We start from the raw sequence: 10,560 nt of genomic DNA, 5'->3' as shown, positions 1-10,560 counted from the left end.
ACACACCAGATGAGGGTGATCATAGCAGCGGGCACCTCTGTCTCATGAGTGCTCGGCATCACATAGTTACTCAGGATCTGCTGCCAAAGCCGAGCCTCATCATTCAAATATATCAGCTTGATTCCCTAAGGCATCACTGTATTCTTACCCATGACCCATGCGGCAGTAGGATCAAGGGTTATTCTCTGCTTAACTGCATCCCAGTTAAATCTCATGTATCTTATATCCTCTTCAGCCTTTTGGTAACTGTCAGGCTGATCTGACTTAGGCTGAAGTTGGAGGATATCCTCAATAGCTTCCTCAGTGACTAAAATCTGTTTCCCTCTGAGGTGCACTGCATCCAGGGAGGTCTTGAAATAGTTAGAGTAAAATTCTCTGACCCAGGATGCATTGACCTCTGTCAAGTTCCGTTCCATGAAGAACCAGCCTCTTTGTTTTATCTATTCGGAAGTGTAATGGGTGAGTTCTTCTGGAATTTTAAGAGTTCTCTCTAGGTAGAGGTTCCTGGCAGTGGCAAACACTGGATACTTTAGCTCACAGTATCTGTTTGCAAATTTTACTTGATCTGTGGCAGTGAGGAGCTGGTCGGCCTTTTCCTGCGGGATAAAGTTCTTTTCCCGCCAGGAATCGTCGTGAAGGATATCCAGGATAGAGGTAGAAGATTCTCCTCTTTTTCGTTTGCCTGTAGTTGCCTTGCCTTTTCCCTTAGTTTTGGGATCAGACATCCTGAAAAGCAGAAGTAGCAGGATATAATTGAAGGACTAAAGCAGGAAAACAAGTAGGCAAGTAGGGTTATGTCAATGTAAGCATAAAGGCAAAAAGAGAAATATAAGCAATAGATGAGGTAAATATAGGTACATTTTGGATTGAATTCGAGTTAAAAGTTTGAGAGTAAAAATCACAATCCAAAATATAATAGAAGTGGAATTCAAGTTAATTAGGAAAAACAGTAATCATGCCTTGAGTTAGAAAGTTAAAGTAGTTAGGAAAAAACCAAAAAGAGAAGTTAGAAAGCTAAACTGGTTAGGAGTTAAAAAGGAAGTTAAAGTGAGTGGCATGAGAATGGTTTTCCTAGTTACCAAGAAATTCACAAACTTGAGGAACAATCAACTCATATTCAAGCAGGGATTGTAATTTATTGATGATAATTCCTGTAGATAAAGTAAGTGTAAAATGAGAATGAAATCATCAATAAGCAATTTATTACTCAGGGAACCAAAAGGAATAAGAATGCTAGCCCTTGCATTCATGAATTGGTTTGGTTGTAGCTAAGTAATGCAAAATAATGAGTTTTCAAACCAATACATGAATGGGGGTAGAATAAACCATAAATTTGCAGAAAATTGGGCAGCATTTCGGCTAAAATTGGATGTTCCCGGGTAGTAAACAGCAGAAAAAAATCAGTTCATATGAAATTAAATAGTGCTGGAAAGATTAACAAATAGCAAGAACATTAAAGAACATTTTAACAGCAACATCAAAATGAAGAGCAACATATGAACAGCACAGCATTACAGCAAATTCAGAATTACGAATCAGATAAAAATAGTTAGCAAGAACGGTGCAATTATCAGGCCTAAATCCACTAACCACATCCTAGCTACCTAACCACCTAGAATCCACTATAATCATGCATTGCTAACTATCTTATTTCGAACAAAAACTGTAAAATATGCAACTAATTGACCAATTGGAAAACGAAATCGGTATTTGGCGGAACCTGGTGTGTAGAAACAGAAAGTAGGCTCAGAGCGATGGTGGCGGTATGGTGGTGACGCAGCGGCGGTGGGCGGCGGTGCGGCGGCGGTCGGAGGTGGGGGCAGGGGCGGTTTGGTGGTTGTGGGTAGAGGAGGGTTGAGGGGGGTAGAGAGAAGGGGGGTGAGGGTTGTGTTGTGGTGGCTGGCGGTGGCGCGGTGGTTGCGGCGCGGTGATGGGGTGGCGGCAGTGGGGTTTGGTGGTTGTGGAGGGAGGAGGAAAGGGGAGAAGGGGAAGGGAAGAAGGGGAGGGAGGAAAAGAAGAAGGGGGCATCAGCGGTCGGGTGCGGCGCGGCGGTCGGGGCTGGGCGGCCAGGAGTGGTGGTGGTTGGGGAATGGGAGAAGAGAGGTTGCAGAGGGGGTGGGGGGGTTTCGCGTGAATGGGTAGGGTTTCGCGTGAATGGGGGTTTAGTGTTTTTGAATCCATGCGAACGCGTAGATTACGCAATCGCGTGAATTGGGCGAGAAAGGGGTATTGGCGCGAACGCGTGGAGTACGCAAACGCGTCGCTGAAAATTGTGCTAAACGCACAGTTCCAGCGTCGTTTTGGCGCAAACATTCTCCGAGACCCATTCAATCGAACTCGAAACCAATCCTCACACTTCAAATTGAAGCGTGGAACCTTATTGAATCTTGCATACCAGCCTTGAGCACGGACCATTTCCTTTTTACTCTTAAAGCCGCAAAGAGCTCTAAGCTGACCATCTGTTTCAAGCAAACCATATTCAAGTGGAGAAGTAAAGATAAAAGCTAAGGATTTTACCCATTTGAAGTTTGTATTGGGCAGTAATGGCCTTAGGATAGGTGTTTCCAGTGATTTTGCAAGCTCTACTCCCTCGTGTTCTTCTGTGAATTCCTCCACTTCGTTGTAAATTTCTTCAATTTCAACCATATCTTGATCAAAGTCTTCGATATCTTCCTCATCACTCAAATCATACGTTGGAGGTTGCGAAAAGTCTACCTCCGCATCATCTTCGTATTCACTTGGGGAAGATTCTTCTATCTCAAAGAATTCACTTGCGGATGCAAGTTCATTACTAAGAGAACTTGACTCGTGATATTCATTATCAAGGAAACTTGCTTGTTGAGTTATTCCGTCCAGGTCTTCATAGGATACCTGCTTCGGGGGCTGTGCACTATCCTCCTCAGCATCAACTGCACTTTTCCTGACGGAATTCTCCACAATTCTGGATTCCCATGGAGTTTCAGCGTCTCCTAAGTCTTCAACCAATTCTTCTTCTTCAATAAATTCAGCTTCCTCCACTTGTTCTAGTACAAAGTCATGCTCCGTACTGTCCAGTGGGGTTTCTAGTATCTCCTTCATGCTGTGTTCTTCATTAGTTTGTCCACATGAAGCCATGGGGGTTCCTTGAGTGTCCGAACGTCGGGAAGGTAGTCTATTTATCGCTTGATTCAATTGGTGAAGTGTGGCATGAAATTTTTCAAATGTTTCCTTGAGTTGCTCCCTTGATTCTTGGAGTGATGGATATGGACATGGTGCATAAGAAAGTGGTGGTTCTTGGGAGTAATTAGGTTGGAATTGGGGTGGATACGAGTTAGGGTCATATGGAGGTGAATGGTAGTAGTTGGCTTGTGAGTGTGGTGGTTCAAAACTGTGTTGAGAAGGTGGTTCATAAGTGTATGATGTGCTTGTCGGTAATTACAAGTGGGTCTACCATAACTATTGTTCTGACATGCATTATTGAATGGTCATCGTCCATGATAGTTTGGAAGGTGTTGTTGCCTAAAGGGTTGATCAGATTCTCGTGGCTCCATCAATCTCTGATTGTTTTGACCTTGATGCATGTTCCTGTTATAGCTTCCATTCCTTTCAACATTATTAGAACCAAACTCAAAGCGATAGGGGTGAGAATTCATAGTTAATAATAAAAATTAAAAGCAAAAATAAAAAAAATAAACAAGCAAAAGAAAATATTTACAATAACCAATAATAAGGCACACAGTTGCAACTCCCCGGCAACGGCGCCATTTTGACGAACTGAAGATTGATGGTTTAGAATTTACAATAAATTCTCGTTGCAAGTATAGTTTCTAAGCCAAGCAATCATCCTTTCATACAAAAGTTTGGTTGTCACAAGTAACAAAACCCAATAAAATTTATAACCGAAGTATTCAAAACTCGGGTCATCTCTCAAGGAGTTGCAGGGAGGTATGATTTATTATTGGTTATGAAAAAAGATATGTTTTTGGGTTTTTTTTTTTAAATAAAGAACAAGTAATTTAAATGACAAGAAAAATAAATTAATAATTAATAAAATCTCTTGGCAAGGTATAAGAAATTGAGGTCCTATCCTAGTTATCCTTATCAATTGTGATGAGAATTGTATTTTGTTCCCACTTTAATTAACCCTTGCTAAACAAAGGAAAGTCAAGTGGACTTAGAGGTGAGCACGGGTTGGTTTGGTTTGGGTTTATGGTAAAATTAGAACCGAACCGATCAAAATGTAATTGGTTCGGTTTGGTTCGGATTTGCATTTTTTTGTACATGTACCCAAACCAAACCAAATCGATTAAGAACGGATTGGTTCGGTTCGGGTAATTGGGTACCCGATGACTTTGAAATTCATAAAAAAAAACCAAATTTTTATCTTAAAAATTCTACAAGTACAATAAACATGTAACATCAACAGAAATAATCCAAACATGTTAAACACCAAATACATTAAAAACTAAACTAATTAAAATCCAAACATATTAATAATGAATAATCATTGTCTAATGAAAAAGCCATATATATTTTTTATTTTTTTATTTAATTAATATATGATCGGGTTCGCGGGTTGGTTCGGGTTCCGCGCCCCCAAAACCGATACCCGAACCAATCACTAACAAAAGTCATCGGTTTGGTTCGGGTTAGACCCGATTACCCGTTGGTTTCAGAACCAATTTAATTGGTTCGGTTCGGGTTCGAATGGGTAATCGGGTACCCGCTACTCGTGCTCACCCCTAAGTGGACTAACTAATTTGATTCCTCAGGTCCTAGTCAATTCCTAAGAAAAGACTAGAGTTATTGGAATTCAAATCAATCAGCAAATTCCAATGTTCAAACAACAGCTGAGTTTGATAACTCAAGTGTTATCAATTACTTAACCAAGGTCAAAAGGAGAAAATAAATCTACTCGAATAAAAATGCCTTCAGATGGGAAGCAGCAGTAACATAAATAAAAGAAAGAAATCTTAAATCTGAAATACCTCAAATTGCATTTAAACATAAATTTAAGTTCTAACATGGAAAAGTTCATAAGCCAATTGGGCAACATAAATAATAATTAAAATAATAAAATAAATAAAAGTAGAAAATAATTTAAAGGAACATTGAACCTGTGAGAGTTTTCCTGGTCACGCGTACGCGTCATTTGCATTCTGCTCAAGGCACGCGTCCGCGTTATCCACGCGTTCGCGTCGATGCCATTTCACGCTGGGCATGCGTTCGTGTCGTCCATGCGTTCGCGTCGCTCCCTTTTCTTCAAAACTCCATTTTTGTGCTTTCCTTCCATTTTTGTATGTTTCCTTTTGTCCTTTGAGCCATTCCTGCCCTATGAGATCTGAAAATACTTAACACACAAATCACGGCATCGAATGGTAATAAAAGATAATTAAAATTAATATTTTTAAAGCATATGAAATATGTTTTTCACATATATCATAAAATAAGGAAGGAAAAGTAAAACCATGCAATTTACATGAATAAGTGGGTGAAGAATTGATAAAAACATTCAATTTGAGCACAAATTATATCATAAAATATGGGTTTATCACCGTCACCATCTTCGTCATCCTCGCAAGCTGTAGCGCCGCACAGTCTAGCCACCGTGACCTCCGTAGAGCCACCGTCGTTGCGCTGTTCCGCCGTCACCGTTGTTGTCCTAGAGCTCGTCGTCGTCATTGAGCAGGACGGAGATGAGAGAGAGCGCGAGCGAGAGAACAGAGAGTCTTATTGAAGACCTCCCTTTGAAGGTGTCAAGTGTACAACCTTTAGACTCTGGTATTTTACCTTAAACTTCTGATTTTCAGTGCTTCTATTTGCATTTACATTGTAGTTCACAATTAACAAAACTGTTATTAGTATTTTTTTTCCAGCTTCTAATGAAAATTTTGAATCTCTGAGACTTAATAAGTATGTTCCATCGTGCATTCAACCTCTGGAAGTCATGATTCAGGTATGGATTTATTCACAAGCAGAAAATTTTATTTCTGGAAATTATAGAAAATTTGTGCCTATGATTACAGAAAATCTTATTTTTGGAAATTATCTTTTGTTGTTTGAGTATATATTTTTTACTAACTTTATTATTGCTTCTTAATTTGTATGATCCAGTATGGTAAAGATTATGAATTTAATGCTCCAGTGAAGCTCCTAGAGAAACATCTACATGCTATGGCACAATCTGTTGATGAACAACTTGTTGTTGTTTCTCATGTCTTGGCTTCTTAATCAATGGTTGATTTGAAATGCTTTCCCCTTCTCTTTTTAGATTCATATAGGTTCTTGCTTTCAATGGTAAGCCTGTGAAGAATCTGAAGGGCTTGGCCACCATGGTTGAGAACTATGATGATGAGTTTTTAAAGTTTGATCTAGAATACCAACAGGTTCTCTCTCATGGACTCAGTCGTGTGAATTTTTTTTTACTTTCTAAAGTTTTTTGAATTAACATTTAATTTAACTTTCATGTATTAGTAAGCTGCCCATTCTTCTCTTTACCCATTCTTTACATATTTCGTTTAAGCATATATTTTTTTAGTTTCTTATGTGAAATTTGACTTGTCATATCAATTAGAAGTTGTTTCTTTCTCTATCTTTTACATAATTAAATTGAAAGTAAAACTACACTTTAGTCCTAGGAAAATTTTCATTAAAAAACTTAGCCTGTAAAAGATTAAATGTACTCGCTTTAGTCCTTGCAATATTTATGTTTCAACACTTTAGTTTGTAAAAATATATCAGTTCTAATATTTACTTCATGATGTGATAGTTACTGCAATAGGCATTTAGCGCATGTGTATTTAGTATGTAATAATACTGATTTCTGTATTTTATTAATTTTCTATTTGTTAATGAAGTTTATCTAAAAGTAATAATACTGATTTCAATTTTTCAATCATTCATTTCATCTACAAGAATTGAATACATGAGTTCAAGCATTCATGCTTCTATTTTATTTAGATTCATTAATAAATAATTAAAGACAATGACTAAGAATAATATATCAGTTCTAATAATACATAGAGTCTAAGTTTGTGATATAACTTATAGTTTCTTTCGTACAACTCTTAAGTCTTTTAGCTGTTGAGTATGCGAGAGGGTGGATCTAGCTTGATATTTTAAATTGATATTATTTGCAGTTGCTGAAATTTAACCTTTAATGCTTTGATTTGTTAATGCTAAAATTGGATCATTTAGATTATTAGTATTCATTTGTTGTTATTATTATCATTATTCGTCTGCTAATATTGATAGTGTCTTTTGGTGTCAGCTAATAACTAAGTGTTGGAGGGTTGTTGTTTTAATTTGTCCTGTTTTGTGTGTTGATTTTCATATAATGTGCTCCAATTCTAAGAACAACAGCAGTCTTGATCTTCACTGGGGGGGAAGATTAAACTGAAAATAATATCAGTGCATTTATAATGAAATGCTTCTTGAAGTTTTGGTCATAGAATTTAACTAGCTTCTTTTTTATTTACTGATGTCATTTTTAATATCCTAATTCTTGCTCTCTATTAGGCATTCAGTTCACTGTTTTCACTATATAAACTGCTTTAACTAATTTACTTAAATTGCTGAGAAATTGAGATAAACTGATTTAGTTTTTTCATATTTACACGTTTATAATATCCACTTGAAAGGCATAATTAATGATACCATTTATGGGTAAGCCACTTAAGGTTCTGTGGTTATAAGATTTGCAGGTAATTTCTATGTTATATGTTCTAGTGTTGGTATTGAATCTGCTTTAATTTTATTTTTCAGGATGTGACAGCAACTAAAAGAAATGAATTTGAGGATTATTTGAAGCGAGAGTTGCTCATGGGAATATATGAGAAGGGTTTTGAAAGGCCTTCTCCTATCCAAGAAGAAAGCATTCCAATTGCTCTTACTGGTAGTGACATTCTTGCAAGGGCTAAAAATAGGACAGGCAAAACAGCTGCATTTTGCATTCCTGCATTGGAAAAAATTGACCAGAAATAATCTATCTTGGCAGAGTCTAAATTGTATTGCTCTCACGCCTGTGGAACAATTTTGTTAATAGTGTCTACTTAGTGTTTAGTGTATATATCATTGTATAAAACTAAGATTGAGACAAGTGTATTCACTCAACTATATTGATATGTTAGCTGATTACTTTAATCACAACTTATCTTAATTGTTGATTATCATTTTTTATTTTTAGATTTATTTTGTGATCATCATCATTTTGGTTTGTGATTATGCTTTAAAAAAAATAAATCTCATAAAACAAAATAGGCTTTGGTCACGGTAAAAACTGTGACCATAGATAAGGCTATGGTCACGATTTTGTGGAGTGACTATAGATAAGCTATGGTCACAGTGAAAAACAGTGACCATAGATAAGGCTATGGTCACGGTTTTAAGGTGGGGTGACCATAGAGGCTATGGTCACAGCAAAAAATCATGACCATAGATAAGGCTATGGTCACAGTTTTAAGGAGGGGTGACCATAGAGGCTATGGTCACAGTAGATAAGGCTATGGTCACGGTTTTAAGGAGGGGTGACCATAGATAAGGCTATGGTCACGATTTTAAGGAGGGGTGACCATAGAGTCTATGGTCATGATTTTAAGGTGGGGTGACCATAGAGCTATGGTCACGGTAAAAATCGTGACCATAGATATGGCTATGGTCACAGTCTTAAGGTGGGGTGACCATAGATAAGGCTATGGTCACGGTTTTAAGGAGGAATGACCATAGATAAGGCTATGGTCACGGTTTTTACGCGTGACCATAGATTAACCTATGGTCACGGTGAAAAAATGTGGCCTAAAGTGTCAGAATTTGAAAATTGAAACCGTGACCATAGATAAAAAAACCGTGACCATAGACCTATGGCCACGAGAGAATAGGCCACGGTAAAAAACCGTGACCATAGGTCCAAAACCGTGACCATAGATCTATGGTCACCCTTTTTACTAGCTATGGTCACAGTTTTTTACTGTGACATAGACCTTTTTTTGTAGTGAACCCTCTCTTTTCACTAGTGTGACGTAGAACATGAACCCAAGCATTTTAGAGTGAAAAGTTGTTGACCTCACACTTGGGGAAGGGAGCTGGAACCTGAACAGACTTCTAAACTACCTGGAAGAAAACAAAATCAGGAAGATAATAGCCATTCACCCCCTTAATGAGGAGTTTGGTGAAGATCGTCTACTCTGGGGACTGACACATGATGGTAATTTCTCCATTTTTAGTGCGTACAAGTTGTTGGCAAATCAATACCAGATTAGCGATCAAACTTGGAAAATCATTTGAAAATGGAAAGAAACACAAAAGATTAAAATCTTCATGTGGCTAGTTATTCACAAAAAGCTCATGACATCAGATCGAAGAAATCGAATATTTGGAGCCAACCCAAACTGTCATATGTGCGCTCAAACCATCGAAACTATCCTGCATATCCTTAGGGATTGCCCAGCTGCCTCCCAAGATATGGTCACAACTCATAAACCCGGTAAACATACTAGAGTTCTTCAGAGCTCCCTTTGAGACTTGGATCCACTGGAGTCTAACCGTGGAAGCAGGTTCAAATTCCAAAACCCAATGAAAAACCATCTTTATGGTTACTTGTTGGCTATGGTTCTGGAGAAATAAGAAAATTTTTGCCCCCCCTCCCCCTTTTTAGAAGACCACCCAAAGCAGAATGCATCATCATGGATTACATCCAAAGGTTGGATAAAAAATTTAAGAAAGAAAATCTCATCCAAAACGTAAAAAAGAGGGAGATTCTAATAGGCTGGTCTCCTCCCCCTGAACCCTGGATAAAGATTAATGTGGACGGCACTGCCTGTATAACCATTCGGAGGGCCAGCTGTCAAGGCATTATTCGAAATCATCAAGGAAGATGGCTAGCAGGATACATGATGAACATTGGAACCTGTTCATCTTTTAAAGCAGAACTTTGGGGCGTGCTCCAGAGACTTAAAATAGCGTGGGACTTGGGATTTAAAAAATTTATTCTAGAGATAGATTCTAGAGCAGTGCTGCAAACTCTGTAGAAAGAAGGAGGGAACCTAGAATCATCCAGAGGCTCTGGTCAGAAGCATCGGTCAGATCGTGAAGAGAAATTAGCAATTGAATATAAAACATGTCTATAAAGAAGCCAATAGAAGTGCAAATTGGCTTGCTAAGAACAGCCTAAAAGCTTTTTCGAGATTCCAGTTCATTGATGATGATAGCAGAAAGATTTTATTATCCCATATGATATCTAGTTTGAAGTTTTAGTTTCTTATTTTGTTGGGCTCTAAGCCCCTTTGCAAAATATATATATATATATAAAGAGAAAAAAATTTGTTACAGATATCCAATAATAATAAATGACACTTTATTTTACAAAAATTTATCTATTATTATTATTATTATTATTATTATCAATTCTAATAAGTTAAGATTTTGTATGAATTAAGTATCCATTACATGATGACAAGAACATACATTTAACAAGAGGTTGACACAATCGTTGGACAAATGTAAATTTTTTAAAGTTATTTATTTTTTTAATTGCCCACATGTTGAAAACCATGAGAGATTTACTATTCACTTATTTTATGACTG

At 37.5% G+C, this 10,560-nt stretch overlaps 1 long non-coding RNA gene across 1 annotated transcript; it reads left to right on the top strand.

Moving 5' to 3' along the window:
• Window positions 1–5,612: 5,612 nt before the first annotated feature.
• LOC140181668 (uncharacterized) lies at window positions 5,613–6,227 on the top strand. The gene is made up of 3 exons (XR_011876706.1): window positions 5,613–5,760; window positions 5,842–5,935; window positions 6,094–6,227. It is a non-coding gene; the product is annotated as an uncharacterized lncRNA (long non-coding RNA).
• Window positions 6,228–10,560: the final 4,333 nt, after the last annotated feature.

The sequence above is a fragment of the Arachis hypogaea genome, chromosome 18 (genome assembly GCF_003086295.3).
Source record: "Arachis hypogaea cultivar Tifrunner chromosome 18, arahy.Tifrunner.gnm2.J5K5, whole genome shotgun sequence".
NCBI lineage: Eukaryota > Viridiplantae > Streptophyta > Magnoliopsida > Fabales > Fabaceae > Arachis > Arachis hypogaea.
This window is presented reverse-complemented; position numbering and strand designations above follow the sequence as displayed.